This window comes from Nelumbo lutea, chromosome 8 (assembly GCF_056320005.1).
Source record: "Nelumbo lutea isolate HS-2025 chromosome 8, American lotus-T2T, whole genome shotgun sequence".
NCBI lineage: Eukaryota > Viridiplantae > Streptophyta > Magnoliopsida > Proteales > Nelumbonaceae > Nelumbo > Nelumbo lutea.
The window spans coordinates 49,665,887-49,676,343 of NC_142691.1; the positions used below are offsets into that span (position 1 = coordinate 49,665,887).

General features: G+C 38.7%; 1 long non-coding RNA gene across 1 annotated transcript; it reads left to right on the forward strand.

Annotated features, from left to right (window-relative positions):
* The first annotated feature begins 2,537 nt into the window (after window positions 1-2,537).
* Window positions 2,538-5,911, forward strand: LOC148844104 (uncharacterized). Its single transcript, XR_016103217.1, has 2 exons — window positions 2,538-3,484; window positions 5,619-5,911. It is a non-coding gene; the product is annotated as an uncharacterized LOC148844104 (long non-coding RNA).
* The last annotated feature ends 4,546 nt before the right edge of the window (window positions 5,912-10,457 follow it).

Consider the following 10,457-nt stretch of genomic DNA (forward strand, 5'->3'; position numbering starts at 1 on the left):
GGCGTGGCAATTAGTCTAGACAAGGACAAAGTTGAGGAAGAGGTAATACAATTATTTGCTAGGCATGTAACAAACCTAGCCATGATGCACTCAAGTGCTACAAACGGTACGACCACTCGTACCAAGGAGAACATAACCATACTTCTTCAGATTATGTGGCTGCGTTTCATAGTGGTATGTCTTCCTACAATGGCTCAACAACTAATTTCGATCCTGCTTGGTACCATAATAGTGGAGCAAATCATTACATCCAGATGCTAATAACTTACAAAATAAGTCTGAATTTTTTGGTACGGACCAAGTGAAAGTTGGTAATGGTGAAGGTATGACAATCAAGAGTATTAGTTCTTCTTCATTAAAGTATGATCATTATCAGTTTAATCTAAAAAATATTTATCATGTTCCTGCCCTGATGAAGAATTTTATCTCTGTTAGCAAATTTACAAGTGATAATAATTTAGTATTTTAATTTCACTCAGATTTCTTTTTATTGAAGGATCGTACAGGGAGAATTTTACTCAGAGGACCTAGTAGAGATGGACTCAATCAGTTCTCGGGAGCCATTGATGAATGATGACAGAGAAAAATTAGTTGAAGCACTTGTTAGAGAAAGAGCCTCTTTCTAGGATTGGCATCATCGCTTAGGCATGCATCCTTTAAAATAGTTAAATTAGTAATTTCTAAATTTGGTTTACCTTATTCAGGACATGTAAATGAACAATTGGTTTGTGAGGCTTGCCAATTAAGCAAAGCACATCGTTTAAATTTGTCAACTTCTTCTAGTAATGTCTCTTAGCCTCTAGAGTTAACTTTTTCAGATGTGTGGGGACCTGCCCCGGTTTTGTCTACAAAAGGCTATAAATATTATGTTTTGTTTATTGATGCCTATTCAAAGTTTTCTTGGATTTATCCACTTGAAATGAAATCAGATGTGTTTGATGCTTTTGTTAAATTTAAGAGGCATGCTGAAAATCTATTTTTCACTAAAATTAAGTTGTTTTAAAGTGATTAGGGAGGAGAGTTTCAAAAATTATCCCCCTTCTTAGATAGTGAAGGAATTTCACACAGGGCTAGTTGTCCTTATACTCATGAGTAGAACGAAAATGCTAAAAGGAAACATTGGCTTATATTTAGTCCACCCTCTCTCTACTGGTGTCCTCCTTTCTCTCCAAATCCTTTTAGGTTGAAGCAGTAGAAACTGTAGTGTTTCTCATTAACCGTTTGCCAACTCCAACACTTGGTAATCTCTCGCCTTATGAAAAGTTGTTTAGTTGAAAACCTGATTATTCTATATTACGAAGTTTGGTTGTGTTTACTATCCTTTCATTCAGCCATATAACAAGCACAAGATGGACTATAAATCTGTTAGATGCATTTTTGTTAGATATAGTTCCTCCCATAAAGGGTATAAGTGCTATAATCCAGTTACTTCACAGGAAATTATTGCAAGACATGTGGTTTTTTATAAGAAATAGTTTTCGGGACTCTCTCAAGAGAAATTTTTCTAAACCTCTGAATTTGACGCCTAACAGCACCCGATTTTTGCTCGGTCTGCTGCCTGAGCCTCCAATTCAACCCAAACATCCGATTAGACCCTTCTGACCTCTCTGATACACCCAAAAACCCAGAAAACCCAAATTTCACCCCGAAAGCCCTCAGATCCATCGTTAAACCTGCCCGATACATATCCGATGACATTGATCGACCCTCGCTTACATCTCAACCATTAAATCATACACAACATAAGACTAGGGACATCCCAAAACACCTACCCATGAAATTTGAACATCAGATCCCTTCGTTCACCCGTCCATCAAATAAAGATTCCATTTCGATCGTTCTCACATCCACAACCTATATCCAATTGATCCGAACACATCTAGACCATTCAAACTTTTTCAATCATCCCAGAATACCAAAAAACCCCTACATATGAAATTCCAGACCAAAACACCTTCATTTACCCTCGAACACAAATATTCCATTTCGAGGCTCCAAATTGACTAGATTCCAAATATGCCCGATCTAGGCCCATTTGGCTCAATCTAACCTTACAAATTACCTCAAATTGTCCAAAAATCCTACCCCATGAAATTTCACCCAAAACGGCCTTTGTTTGTAACTTCATTACACAGATTCTATTTCGAAGTCCTAAATTAACCGAATCAAACCCTTTCTAGATCAGTCTAATCCGGGCCCATTCGGGCCAATCTGACCCCGCCAATCAATCCAAAATGTCCAAAAACCCCGCCTTATAAGATTCATTCAAAACTACCCCCATTTGCCTCTTCATCCAAAAAGATTCTATTTCGGCAAATCATACTAACCCTTTCGCATCGAAACCCTTCTTAACCATCAAACCCATCTCAACCCTCCATTTTGTGACCCAAAAATCTCCACCATTGAACCAAAAATCCGGTCTAACCCCCTTTAGACCCGGTTTGACCCAGCTTTTCCAAAATTACAAAAATACTCCCAACTTCCAAAAATTACGAAAGTGCCCCTGTGCCCTAATATTAACCAAATCTATGTTCTTCAGCTGAAGGGGGCACGGTTCACTCTCTTCCTTCCATCGACGATTCCTCTTCCCTCCCCTGTTCGAACCCAACCCAGAAGAGCGGCTGCACCCCCACTTCCGACCTTCCACTCTTCTCTCCTCCTCTCCTCTTCTTCTTCTTCTTCTTCTTCTCCTTCTCCTTCTCCTTCATCTTCTTCTTCTCGGATCCGCCGAAATCTGTTCTCCGCTTCGTCACCACCGCTGCGAGTTACAGCGGCGGTAGATCCGCCCGTCCCCTCTCTTCCTCTCTCCCTCTCTCTTTCTTTCTCTCTTGTTTTCCCATCAAATCTCTCTCTCTCTCTCTCTCTCTTCTCTTCCGCCTCCTGTTTCCACACACACAGAACCTCCTTGAGCATCCTGGTTCTCTAAAACCCGTCGCAGGTCCCCTATTTGGCGTCCTCCTCACCGACTAAATAGAAGCAACAGATTAGTCGTCCTCCTCTCTCTTCTTCAAAACCTGCCACTCCCTCTCGGTAAACTATCAGTCACGTCCCTCAGACTTCTTCGTTCAAGTTCAATCTCCTTATGGCAGCATCTGCAGAGTTCAGGCCAAAATCCCAGATCAGAATATACTTTCCTCTTTCGATTCTTCAGCCTTCATCCCCAAGGACGACTAATCTGAAGTCGGAGCTCATCTGGAATTCTCCGTGCGACACCGATTGAACCAAGGCCGAAATCTCAATCCGAAACCTTCGTCTATTCGTACACGTACAGTACAGAAGCATCAAGCACCGACGAGGAAACTCAGTGGTAGGAGAACACATCGGAAATTACTGGGATTTTCTCCTTTCCCGGTATCAGGCGAAATCGTCATGTAGGCAACTCAATCAGAGCTACTGGGCGAAATCTTCATCTAGGCAACTCAATCAGAGCAGTTCTGTCTTCCCCCGTTTCATCAATCCATTGTGAGGCCGAAATCCCGATCAGGTTCTAGATCATTTCCCCTGCTTTCATTTGTTTTATTTTATTTATTTCTTAGCATTGCCTCATTTGTGCCGTATTTTGCCATGGATTAATCGAGGTTGAGAGGGAAAGAGCTGAAGATGAACTAGATCTGTAAGCTCTTGTAATCTCTCAATGTCTCCAGCCCCGAATTAAGCCATTTTATTTTGTGATTTCTCTTTCCTTTATGCCGATTGGTTCTTGGGCTTGGCTTCTTCACTGTTTTCTTATGAGCATGTTTGTGTAGGTTATTAACACGTGGGCCCCACCTATCGGACTCAAGAGAGGGGTGTCTAATCCGTTCCCTCTCTCCCATTCAAGGCTTATTAAAACTAGTTAGTTGGTGTTTAGGGATATTGGAGTCACTATTAAAACGAAATAATTTCTGAAAATCGTTTTTGAAAGTCCCCTCACATCCATTTTTCAAGTTGATAGGTAGGGCTGTTCATAAGAATGCGCAACTCGACCAAACCGATCCACCTGGATTGATCCAACCCGAGTTGGTCGGGTTTTCATTAGTATCGGTCAGTTTTGGGTTGGGCAAATATGAAAATCGATATATCGGGTCGGTTTCAGTTTTCTTGTGTGAAAACTGAAACCAACCCGACCCAAATCGAACTCTAGTTCGGTAGTTCCTAGTTTGAGTGGTTTCTTACTTAACTATAAGTAGTCTTCTACTAGAACTAGAAGGCTTAGGCAATTATAATTAGAATAGGCAATTTATTATAGTTTCTTACTTTCTATAGTCTTTTACACCAAATAGGCAACCCATTAGGCAATTACAATTAGAATTCAATTAAGTGTCCTTTTGTAAAGGAGCAAAACCGAAACCGACCCAAATCGACCCAACCTGACTCAAATCGACTAGGTCGGTTTGGCCTATCAGTGAGTCGGTTTTGGTTTCCACCTCAGGTAACCCGACCAAGTCGGGTTGGTTGGAAAAACCCCAATAAATCAACCCAACCCAACCCGTGAACACCCCTATTGATAGGTGGCGATTCCATTTTCGGCCTATAAGATAAGTGAGTTGTTTTTTCGACGCTCACAGCGCCAATCACCCTACTACCTGTTCTTTCAATCACTAATGCACAAGAGAATGATCTCCTTTCATGACTCCATTTCTTGAACAATGTATAACTGTAAGTTCATCTTCCACTAATACCAATGTGTTTTTGTCTCATAATGATAATCAAACAGCTCAGCCATGATAGAGAACGCAATCGATTCAAGATATTCTCGGTACCACACTTGTTGTTCCTACTCCGACTGTATGGACACATTCTATGACTACCCGTTCCATGAGTCCCCCCCATGCACAAACTGCCACTAGGTATCCCTTACCTGAAGGGCTACTTGTAGATGGTAGTCCGAATGATGCAGAACTAACTTTCTATTCTCAGGCATCCAAGTCTACACACTAGTGCACTGCTATGGCATTTGAATTTCATGCTCTCATACAGAATGGCACGTGGCAGTTTGTTCCTAATGACTCTTCTATAAATGTTGTTGGTTCTAAGTGGGTGTACAAAATTAAGAGAAAACTTGATGGTTTTGTGGAACGATATAAAGCCAGACTAGTAGATCAGGGTTTCTCTCAAGTTCTTGGTGTTAACTTCAATGATACTTTCAACTCTGTTGTTAAGCCAACCACTGTTCATACGGTTTTATCTTTGGCCACCTCACAAGGGTAGGACATTAAGCAAGTAGATATTCGCAATGCCTTCTTGAATAGATTTATTCAAGAAAATATTTATATGAAACAGCCTCAGGGTTTTGAAGATCAGGCACATTTAGATTATGTTTGCAAGTTTAAAAAGTTTCTCTATGGTCTTTGTCAATCCCCTCAAACTTGGTTCTCTTAACTCATTAACAGACTTCATAATCTTGGCTTCAGAAGCTCTTAGTGTGATCCCTCTCTCTTCATCTACACCAAAAACAATATTTCTCTATATATTTTATCTTATGTTGATGATATTATTGTTACTAGTTCTTCTATTGTCCATGTTTCTCAATTTATTTTGGATTTGTTTTGGAGTTTCTCTCTTAAAGATCTTAGATCTCTACACTATTTTCTTGGAGTAAAAGCTCATTGTGACAAACTGGATTGTTTCTTTTTCAGAGGCGTTACATTTTGGATCTTCTACAAAAGACTAATTTGGCAGGCTCTAAACCTTTGACCACGCCTATGACTCCCATATCTGGATTGTCTAAATTTCAGGGAAACCCGCTTCCTGATCCTACTTAGTATCGTAGCATTGTTAGAGCCCTGTAGTATGTTACACTTACACGTCTAGATGTGGCATTTGTAGTGAACAAAGCTTGTCAATTCCTTCTGAACTGACCAGTAATCATTGGACGACAATGAAACGCATTGTGTTATCTTAAAGGGACAATTGAGCATGGACTATTTTTTGCATCTAATTCTCTTAGGTATTTAGTTGCTTTTTTAGATATTGATCGGGTCAGTTGCCTTGATGACTATCGATCTATTGGTGCTTATGGTATTTTTCTTGGATCTCATTTAATCTCTTGGAGTGCGAAGAAATAGGCTACCATTGCCCGTTCTAGCATCGAAGCCGACTTTCGCTCATTAGCTAACTCCACAACAGAATTACTATGGCTTCAGTCCCTATTATGGGATTTGGGTGTTTGTCAATCTGTTTCACCTATTCTTTATTGTGATAATATTGGTGCCACGTACCTGGCAACGCATTCGGTGTTTTACACTCATACCAAGTACATTTAAGTGAACTTTCATTTTTTACGTGATCATATTCTCTATAAAAATCTGGATATTCGATTTATTTCTACTGATGATCAACTGGTCGATATCTATACCAAGCCTCTTGCTCTAGTTCAGCTTGATCTTCTCCGATCTAAGCTTCACGTGCTTCCCGCCCCGTTTTGCTTGAGGGGGTGTATTAAGGAAAGCTCTCCAAAAGGTAACTCTACAAGACTAGTAATTACCAATGGAAGCTCTTAATCCAGAATAGCAACTGCTAATAAAGGATGTTTAGCATCGGCCAATGATACATCTCCTCCAATTACCGATGAAGACTTAACAAGAATTAATTAAAAATCTTTGTACATAGGCAACTATTTATCCTATTCTTAATTTCTTTGTTTATTCTTTGATCTTTATGTATATATACTATACCCATCTAAGCCTGGTTGACGGGTCAAACAATACAACAATTCTTTTATTTTATATTTTCTCTCATTTACAACTTTATCTAGTAGAATGGGTGCATAAGGTATCTATAAGTCATTTTGACAAACTCAATGGGTATATTTAAGTCTTTTACCCATAATTTTAAGTTCTAAAAAATAAAACTTTTTGGTTTGATAAAGTATAATATTCTTGAAGCACCATAACTTTGTGTTTATATATGCTAAAATCTTAAGTCTAAAAATAAGAAGATTTTATAAAAATAAAGTAACAAAACCTGGCGTGGCCCAAACCTAATCTGGGTTGAGAATTTAATAACTCAAATTGGGCTAGGATTGGCCTCAACCCGACCTAACCCGCCCGGGTTGCACCCCTAAATCCCTAATTCTTGTGTGTGTGTTTTGGTGTCGCCACAATGAAGTGCAGCAGGAGAGGTGTGTTGCGTCTTTGAATAAAGTATTTGCTTCTTCGTGTCAGGACTAAAGTCCTCTCTCCCTCCCTTCCCGGGTTGTAATCAAAATTTCGGCGGTCATCTGCGAGATGAGATTCCAGACGGTCAATGGTAGCACTTTGTAGTTGAAAAAGATAAAAACCAAAAAATAAAAAAATAAAACCAAACATGAGAGAGATTTCTCAACAGCTTTTTGTTCTTAGGATTTTGGGAGAGATTTATGTGGATTTGAATCGTCGGAATCAATTCGTCAGTGTCTATTCTCGCCAGTGAGACTAATTCCTGCCGGAGAAATGAGGTTTGGGTCCTAACCTGAAAAAAAAAGAGGGTTTGCATTCCTTCGTGAAGAGAAAATAACAGGGATGAGAGATTTGAACAGGAAAAAAGAGAAGAAACAGAATAGCTAGTCTCATCTCGTTGATGACTGTCGGAGATGTGATTGCAAATTTGCAACCGGTGGAGAGGGAGGGATTTTAGTCGTAACTTGAACAGATCGGATGCAGGTGTAAATGTGATTGTTACAGTTAACGACGCATGTTCCCTCTCTGCTCGTGTTTTGCTCCCACACAAATCCAGGACATGTGGCGCAATCAGTCGATGTGAGGACGGTGTGATGTGCCCCGTTGTGAGGAGCAGATCCGGATTCTTTTGTACTTGACATAATGACAGTAAATTTTCTGTCATACAGTAAATAATAATAATAATTTAGGTGGATTTACATTGGACTTTTGTCAAATTTTGAAGGGGAACATCGCAAAGTTCTGAGCACAAGACAGTATACTTGGGTGGGCTTATTGTTATTATTATCCGTGTTACAACTGAGTTAGTTGATCTCCAATAGAAATGTAACTTGGGTGGACTTAGGTTGGACTTTTGTCAAATTTTAAAAAGACTCAACCCAAAGGCCCACACAATACAGTATACTCCGGTGTAGGGATGGCAATTTTTCTTTTTTTTTTCGATCTTTGTAGGGATCTATTTCGAATGGGTGGGGATAGGGAAATTTTCATTCCCATTAGCGGGTATAAAAAAAAGCACTCCCTACCCTGCAAGGACCCAAATCCTTGTCCAATAGGATCCCACTATATATGTATGCATATGTTATATATGTATATATGTACACACACATCTATATATTAATATTTTTAAAAATATTGTTGAATATGTTTGAATCTTTTTTAATAGGATTGTAAATTTTAGTTATTTATTTTTATTTTTTAAATAAAATAAAAGAACAAAATGAATAACATTATAAAAAATCACAAGGGATGGGAATCCCCATGGGACAGGATGGGAATAACTAGGGGTGGCAAGCTCGAGCTTGGCTCGTGAAAAACTCGACTCGGCTCGGTTTCAACCGAACTCGAGCTTGAGCTTGAGCCCAATTCATTGGCTTGATTATTGAACGAGTCAAGCTCAAGCCTACTAGAACTTAGCTCGTGAGGCTGACGAGCTAGCTTGAATATATATATATATATATATATATATATATATATATATATATATATATATATATATATATATATATATATATATATATTATAATATTATAAAATATTATAATTCTTAATTATTATAATTCTTAAATTTTTAAATATAAAATAAAAAAATTATATATAATTTTTATTTTTATAAAATGTCTTTTCTTAATATTTTTATAAAATATAAAACGAGCCGAGCTCGAGCTCAAGGTTTTGGCTCGAACCGAGTTCGAGCACAAGCTCAAGGTTCTGGCTCGAACCGAACTCAAGGTTTTGGCTCGAACCGAGTTTGAGCTCGAGCTCAAGGTTTTGGCTCGAACCGAGCTCGAGCTCGAGCTCGAGCCTGGTACTATTCAGCTTGGCTCGGCTCAAATCCACCTCTAGGAATAACCTTGTCCCCATTAGTGGGGATGGGAATAGGGACAGGGATAGGGATTTTCACGGGGACGGGGATAGAGAGAGGCTCCTCGTCCCCACCCTGTCCGGTTTCCATTCCTACTCTGATAGGCTATACAATTAAACCAAAATAAAAAATAAAAAACTCGAGAGGGGGATGGCTAAATACCCAAAGATTAAAGATTTGTACTCCCATATATATTTTTTTTTTTTTTTGAAAAAAAAGGTGTGTGAAAAGAGGAACATGACGGTACTTCCAAACCAATCGAAGTGGACATTAATTTTTCCAAAGCTCGATGGAACATGACGGTTGAGAAATTAATGTATTGAATAACTATTTTGAACCCTTAAAACAAAGGATACTTAGAGAATTGGGTCCAAATTTCAACTATAAAACAGAACATGTGGATTTATAGGAAAATGGTTACAATTACTCACCATTCGTTCTGTTCAGTGCCATATTCATCATTAGTTGGTCTAGTTTTTATCTCAGAAAAATTGTCAAATGTTAGAATTATATCCAATCTACCACTCCCAAGACCCCAAAAAGCTGGGACCAATATTGGGTAATGGCATTTGACCTTTTTATTTACATCATTTCTTACTACTCCAACCCATATCTTTATTCTGTGTTTAAGGCTACGTTTGGTTGTAGGGCAAATAAATTTGTATTGTTGCAAAATCATGATAGTGCAAATGATTTGGATGTAAATTTCTATTAAAATTTTTACCTTATTTTGTTGATTTCACTACAAATAAAGTAAAACACAAAACAAAATTAAATCAGAACTTGAATTTTTTTTTTATTTGCACCCCCATGCATTTGTATTAGTACAAATAAAATTGCAATGCAACCAAATACAGCCTAATTTTTTTAGTCCCTTGGAATCATAATATATCACCTCTAGCCCCTTAACTCTAATCTCACGGATGATAACCTCAATAATAAAATATAGTTCAAGTAGGTGTGCTTTCACCTCTGATGTTGTGATGCCATCACTTGTTAATTAATATGTTAATGGCAGAATTATTACAAATTGACAAGGAGGGCTCGGTTGGTATTTGGTAAGCGGATTATGAAATATTACTGGCCAAGCAACAGCTCATAATTCTATTACTATCAATCAATCAATTTGAAGAGCCCAAATCTTGGGCCTGGACTCAAAAAGGCCCATAGATGGGTTTCGGGACCATGATTAATGGGTTGCTTATCCCATTCCCATGTTTCGAGTTATGTGACTTATAACGACCCAGCCAAGAGGCTGAGCCGCTTCTCCCTCCGGGTCAAAGGGATCAATCCCATCGTACAGAAAATCGATAACCCATTAAATGGTTTAGATGGGTCGGCATTCGACAAGTTGTTGATCAAATAAAATCAATGGGATTTTGTAATAGGACGAGTCAGAGCAGAGGTTCATCCAAACCGGAATTGTAGCCGGATCACCGGTCCAATCAAGCCCA